General features: G+C 29.9%; 1 protein-coding gene across 3 annotated transcripts in view; it reads left to right on the top strand.

Moving 5' to 3' along the window:
- LOC107443405 (mitochondrial inner membrane protease subunit 2) overlaps positions 1 to 7,740 on the top strand; it is a 132,633-nt gene that overhangs the window by 18,986 nt on the left and 105,907 nt on the right. The window lies entirely within an intron of this gene.

The raw sequence follows: 7,740 nt of genomic DNA on the forward strand, positions 1-7,740 counted from the left end.
TTAGCGTTTTTATGGTCACTCCCTCGAACCATTAAGATGGAAACCTAGAACGTGAAGATCCGATCATTAGATCAAAAGTTATTCAGGGTGGTCCGTTTTTTTTCTTGGCGCACTGTACATGTATTAAAATTATGCTTTATTATTATAAAGTATAAATATGCTCTGAAGATTCAGTTATCGCGAGCAAAATATAATAATAAACAAATAATAATAAAATAAAAAACAATTGAATAACTTTTGATCCGATGATCGGATTTTCCAGCATTGAAATTCATTCTTAGGAGAAAGTTATACCGCGGGATAAGTGCTTCATGGCAAATCTGCTGTACATGCATTAGCAATTTAAAGTATAGAAAAAAGTGAATTCAAGTAAACCGAGAAATTACAAATGCTGATTTTTAATTTTTTTTTTTTAAATATCAAAATGCAAACGTATTTTTAGAATTACTTCCTGCCGTGTAATCCTAAGCAATCCTCCCGCGGTAAAGCATCCTTTTAAAATTCGAGTGGTAGACCTTAAATGTGCAAACGAAATCAGTAACAAATCCCATTTTTTCCAGATAGACATATCTAATTTGTGATAAAGTTTCATTTACCTCATTTTTAACCTCATTTTGAAATTTTTTTCTTATAAATATGGGGGATATCTGCTTCCCAAAAAATATTTTCCCTGTAAAATTGCTCAGGAGAACAGCTCGAAAGTTAGAACTCTGTGTTATTAAATTTTCATTTTACGTATTTCACCATATCTCTGTATATACTTAAGCTAATAAAAATTTTTTTTTCTTCATTTGCTGATATAAATTTTTGTTTATCCATGGGTAACTTCCTGCAAAAAGTTTGTATAACTTTTTATTATTAAATTAATCTTCTCTTGTTTTTAAAATTTTGATATCTTTTTAAAATCTAAAATCTTTATTCATAAAATCAAAATTTTGGTTGCTAGAGGTTCAGTAGATACTCAGCAATAAAATTTTTTTTTTTTGAAATCTAATATTTAAATTTTTATTTTTTGGGAACTATTTGACTGGTCTCGTTCAAATTTTAAACTTTGTCATTTAAAATTACTAAGTATCTGAAAATGTAATAATCTGTATACCTTACTATTCAAAGCATTTTCAATGATTAATGTTATGAAATATGGACTGATACAGTGTGCGTTTATGCTCACTGTATGCCTATATGTTAAGCAGATTCATATTGGACGGGCAATTAGGTACCAACCATTGTATGTTAGGAAACTTTGATAGCTTGTATTTTGATTTATAGTTAACTGAAATTCTTATTTTACCCATATATTTTGGTTATAGAAGATTATCTTTTACTTCTGATGAATCGAGTTCTACGTTACGTTATTCATATAATCGATATATATGATGTTGAAAAACCGTTTATTTATTTCCGCATTGACAATGCCAATTAACGATGCGTTTTGTGGATATGTAAATTCGAATATTCGCATATGCGATTATTGATAATGTGCACTATCGATTGGATACCTGCAAGTGACGTCATCGTTGGTAAATGGTGGCATTTGTTGATTCAGAAACCAATTAGCTTCGACACTCTCACGTGACGTCGCTTACAGGTATCCAATTAAGTCTGATATAAATCACATCACATCGTTAGGCTTAATCATTTCACTTCTTCTCGAGTTGCAAGCATCCAATTCTTTAACGGTGATAAAAAAATATGTTGAACGTTTATTAAAATAAATGTTTGATATTTTAAGTATGAAGACGTTAAAATAATAAAAGATAAAAAAAATTCATGCCAAAGCTTAGATGGTTTAGTCATGTTCTAAGTATCAGAGAAAGTCGTCCCTGTAAAAAAAAAGGCAATAAAAAGCAAAAGCAAATTCCATCCGAAAATGGTGGATGTCGTCCCCAAGGGTAACCGGGAAAAAGATGGATGGATCATATCAAAGATGACCCCCAAGCTTTTTCCTGCTGTGATTGACTGAAAAAACAAAAACAAAATCCAGAAAATAGAGATGTTCCATAGAATAGTGAAGAAATAATCGAATGCTATGCTAGTTGAAGTTGTAGTATTTATTTGAGTTAAAAAGTTATTTATCGATAATTTAGTGTAATCTTAGTTACAAAGGAAAACTTTACATTCAGAGTTTTCTTAGAAAATGTGGTAAAATTAGTTTTCAAATTATTCCCACCTTACAATTTACTGCCACAGAAAAATTTTTATCCGTAATAATTGTTCTGATCTGCCTTATTTCGCCGAAAAATAATTTTTTGAAGTGAGCAAAGTTTACCAGAGAAAATGATTTCCTTAATGGATGATTTTTTATATCTTTTTCTAAATTTCAGTTATAAGTCGTTTTTTTTGTTCTGGAACAAAATAAGACGTATTAAAGTACTTTTAGAGTAAGAAATCATTGTACAGTTGTTTGTTAATTATGCAAAATTTGATAGATAATTTTAAGTCTTTTAAATAGAAAAGTCTTCATGGAGAATTTCCTACATTTTATCATTAGATAACACTCAGAAAGCTTTTGAATGCCTTCTTTCATACAAATTTTTTAAAGGAAATTTTCAGAATTAGCTAATCAAATTTCGCGTTAATCATTATTTATTTGCATGGAATAATTTTTTACCAAAAACATTATCTTTTTACATTCCTTAAAATTAATTTACATTCATTCAAAATTTATTCTTTAAAATAAAAAAATAGAATGCTTTATTATTTTAGTAAAATGATTCTATAAGTAGCATAGTTTTTAAAACACTTTTTTTTTAACTGCTAAGTTTATTTTTGTTTACTTCCCAGAAGTTGTCTTAAGAGGTACTTTTCAATAGAAAACAACTTTGCAACTTTAACTTTGCCCAACAGGTTTTTGATTTTTTTTACTGAAATAGAATATATCGAAAAAACATTTGAATACCATTAATCAACTTTCTAAGTTTTTCCCCAAGTCTAGAAATTATTTTCCTTTTTTTCAATTGATGCATGATTTTACAAGTTTTTTCTAGAAGTATAAAACTAGGCGAAGTAACCACGGTTGACGATATAATGATATCCAAGCTGTAGTTACTTCACTTAACTGTCCACTGCAAATCCATCAACGATCACGCAGTTACAGATGTAGCCAACGTCCAATACAAATAGGGCAAACTGAAATTGATTGAATGATCATGTAACACTGATCTAGGTCAGCCTCTGACTTAAACATCCCTATATTTTAAAGTATTTTTGTATTAATAAAAATTTCTATGTCGAATGGCAAACACACATACTTTTTAAGTTTTAGACAGAAAACAATATTTTTCGAAATGCTGATGATTTTTAAGGTCCTGTATTAGTTAAATGTTATTTGCTTCTGTAGTTTGGAATAATTGTTTTAGTAATTCATTTTGTTTGTTTAATTAATTGGGATATAAGTTCCAAATTTTATACTTTTTTTTAATGTTATGTCTCTTATTTTGAAGCAATTTTCTTCTGAAAAAAAAAAATTGAGAGTATGTATCATTGTTATGTCATTTTACACACTTTCAAAAGAATTTGTGTGCCAAGAATGGCAACGTTCAACCATCTGTGTTATTTCTTCCGATGATTGTGAGCTGAATCGGAATCTGGGAATTAAAGATAATTCGTATTCTGTTCAGTTTTCTCAATTATTTGTTCTTGCCTGCTATAGTCTATAATTTTGGGACTTCACGGCTTTGTTTTGCTTGGAGCACTTTCAGAATTGTTATAAGATTTAGGTGACTTTGTTTTTGAAGTTAAGAATATTTATGCTTGATGACAATTCATATTTAATATGATTGTATTAAAAAATAATTCGTCTGCGTGAAATTCCTCGCTTAGTAGTTGAATGTGGGTTGAAAACTGAAAAGGCTCATTTTTCCCTAATGCTCATATTTGTAAACACGTATTTTGAGCTTTGTCCGTTTTCGTAAACACGCATTTCGTGCTGCGTTCATTTTATTAAACACGAATTTCGAGCAGTGTTTATTTTCGTAAACATGTATTATGAGTTTTTTTTCCTTCCATTTTCGTAATCACGCATTTTGAGTTTTGTCCATTTTCGTAAACACGAATTTTGAGATATGTACAGATCATAAAAACTCACGGGCGACCTGTAAAAATATTTTAAAACATTCCTTTTTCGCACTGATTAATTTGTGTTTGGATATGAACCTTTCCGGTGTGACTAAGCTTTTAGGTTCTAATCCTTCAAGCACTCCTTAATTAAATCTTCTCAATCATGATAATATGAAGCATCCTCCTCATATTGTGATCCAAAAATAGCTTAGTTGTTGTGAGACACGAAATCTGATGCATCAAATAGGATGAAATTTGGTAGTTTATTGTAACATCGATCGTGAGGAAGATAGTGTCAAAACTTGAGTGAAATTATTAAAAAATGCAAATTAGAATCTTTTTTAAATATTAAGAAGCGCCTTAGGTGGGATTTCGCGATTTTCTTATTTTTGCAAATAAGAGGAAGGAAAAACCAGTTTTAAAAAAAAAAAAAAAAAAAAAAAAAAAAAAAAAAAAAAAAAAAAAAAAAAACGACAACATTACATCCGGTCAAAAAGTTCTCCTTAAATCTGGTAACAAAAACCTCGAAAATTTTGAAAGTTTTTAAATTGGTTAGGTTTACATTTTGCGATGAAAAAACATAGCGCAAATGTAGATTTTTGCCTTTTGCTTATTTTTGTTGACGAGAGGGGGGAGTTTAAAAGGGTGATCAAAAATATGTTTACTTACGATTTTAAACGACCCTTAAAAAATTTAGGAAAACAAAGCAAATAGTGAAATAAAATTGAAACAAAGGAAAAAAAATAGCGAAATGTCAGAGTTAACAAACATAATCATTTTAGTACTGTAATGAATTAGCTTCTTACAAAACAAAACACAAGAAATAGAAATACTTTATTATACCGAAACGATAGTTTGTAGGTACTGCATTATACACTGAGGTGACAAAAGTCATAGGATATCTCTTAATATTGTGTCGGACCTCCTCTAGCTCCACGAAGTGTAGCAACTCGATGTGGCATGGACTCAACAAGTAATTGGAACTCTCTTGTAGGAATATGCAACCTCAATGGATGTCCATAACTGCAAAGTTGCGATTGCAGGATTTTGTTCGCGAATTAACCTATCGATAAGCTTCATATCAGATGATTTAGGAGGCCGAATCTTCCGCCAGAATTGTCCAGAATGTTCTTCAAAACAGTCGCAGACAATTATGGCATGGTGAAGCGGCGCATTGTCATCCATAAAAATTCTATCGTTGTTTGAATGCCCATGAATGGTTGCAAGTGGTCTCCAAGTAACTGAACATATAACCATTTACAGTCACTGATCTATGCAATCAGACCATAGAACCCAGTCCATGCCATGAAAAAGCAGCCCAAAACATTATGGAGCCACCACCAGATTGCACAGTGCCTTGTTAACAACTTGGGTCCATGGCTTCGTGGGTTCTGCGCTACACTCGAGCTCTTCCATCAGCTTTGACCAGCTAAAATCGTGACTCATCTGACCAAGCTACTGTTTTCCAGTCGTCTTGGGTCCAACCAATATGGTCACAAGCCCAGTTGCTTTTGTTTTATTCCATATGCGGATATATTTATATGTTGAATTGAATGTAGGGTTTAATGACACAAGGTCCACAAAAGGACATGCTGCACTATATATATATATATATATATTCCANTATATATATATATATATAGCGCTGTTTTGTGAAAAATTTTGTATTGCATCGACGCAAATTTCATTGAAATAATCCTTTTCTTAATGACCTCTGTGTTGTTTCCTCTTAATGTAACATATTTAACCATCGTGTGTTTCTAGTAGTTTTTTTTTTTATCTCTTTGAATTGTCTAATGGTAGTGATGCTCACCGCTTTCTAACTCTATTGTCTTTCTTGCAAGGTTCATTTACACATCGCATTCAAAATCACCATTAGATAAATCTTTTGTGAAAACTTTGTTGAAGTTAAAACTTTTTCCCCTAAAAAGTTTAACAAAGAGAAGAGACTAATGATAAAAGTTCATTCGCGATATCCTTTGTTACATTTATAATGATATTTTTTTTAGAGGATGCTAAATTGTTCTAACAGTTTTGGAACTAAACCCACTTCATTATGGAATCAAGCATCAACTTATAAATGTATTTAATTAAATATTTGTGCTTAAATTAATCCAAACTTGTAAAAGTATTATATGAATGTCAGATTGGTTTGAAATGATGTAAAATGTTTGATGCTCTTTTTTGGGACGTAACTTTACAGTATGAAAGTAAATTTTTGTAAAAGAAGGTTAATGTAGTTTTATCAGCAATAATTATTCATTTTATTAGTTTCATTGGTTGTATTAAGCGGAAGTGAGATTCGAAAATCATTTAGTTTCTCTTTCAAATAAGCATGTAAAAGGTAGAATTTTATTTGTATTAAATTTTGAACAATGCTTTTAAGTTGCTTCTACATTTATCCTTTAATCTATCTAAACTACATTTTGCAGTAGATAGTGATGAAGCGATTCCTAAACTTTTGACTCAGTTCAATTTTAAGGTATAATTTATGCCACTTTTTTTTCTTCTTATCTTTTATTTTTAAATGAAGACTCCAAGAAATGTTTCTATGGAGTACCATTAGAAATATTCAATAAAATGCTTTTAAAGAAGTTGATACTTGCAAGTAACTTCATTGTAGGTATGTCGTGGCATTTGTCGATTCAGAAGCCAATCAGGCTCGACACGTACAGGTGATGTCGCTTACAGGTATCCAATTAAATCTGACTTAAATCACATAGTTAGGCCTAATCACCTCACTTCTTCTCGAGTTTTAGGTACCCAATTGTATAAGCATTAATTATCTGGTGTTGCAAAAATAGCTAATGGTTTAAAAATCTATTCAAGGAAAGTGGAAGGAGATATACAGAAATTGTACAATTTGCTGAGTGCTGCTTCGGAAACACCTCACTATTTCTCACAATTTTCGGAATCACTTTTTATTTTAAATTTTAAAATTAGTTACGAGGAAAAAAATTGTAAAGGATTGTTTCGAAATAGCACTCATTTGTTGGAATTTTTTTTCTGTCATCAGTGCTATCTAGAGACGAACTTTGTAATTAATTTTGAAAGATGTTGAGAATTAGTTTCTAGTTTCTTAAAAAGAACGTTGTAAAACTTGCATTTCTATGTTATTCCGTTTTCCTTGAATTTTCGATTGATCAATTATTTTTGGAACATAAGGTTATAAAAAGGAACTTGTTTTTAAACAGTAAAAATTTAACGTAAAGTATTGAGATTAAATAAATTTTTTTAAAGTGTAAATAATTAAAATTATATTGCAAAGTATTCGAACTATTGTTCTGTGTACCTAGTGTATATGTATTTTTTAAACTAAATTGTAATAAAATTATTCCTTTTATAACTTTTTCCAAAATAATTGCGAGAAAAAGATAAACCTTTGACTTCCCTCACAATATTGTAAATTATGTTTGTTGTTAAAACTTTTATTTTACATTTCCTTTTAAAAATTTATAAGAATATTAAGAAATTATTTCATTTTTATATAAAAAATATCGATAAAACTGCATTTAGAGAAACGAAGGAAAATCGTTATAAAAATATTAATTTGCTTAAAAACATTCCTAAACAGCTAAGCATATTTTTAAAACCACTCGTAATTGTTTACAATTGTGTTTAATTTTATTTCAATTACAATATTTGGTTTGTATAACGATTTTTGTGCCTGAAGTAAGCATT

Source organism: Parasteatoda tepidariorum, chromosome 4 (genome assembly GCF_043381705.1).
Source record: "Parasteatoda tepidariorum isolate YZ-2023 chromosome 4, CAS_Ptep_4.0, whole genome shotgun sequence".
Lineage (NCBI taxonomy): Eukaryota > Metazoa > Arthropoda > Arachnida > Araneae > Theridiidae > Parasteatoda > Parasteatoda tepidariorum.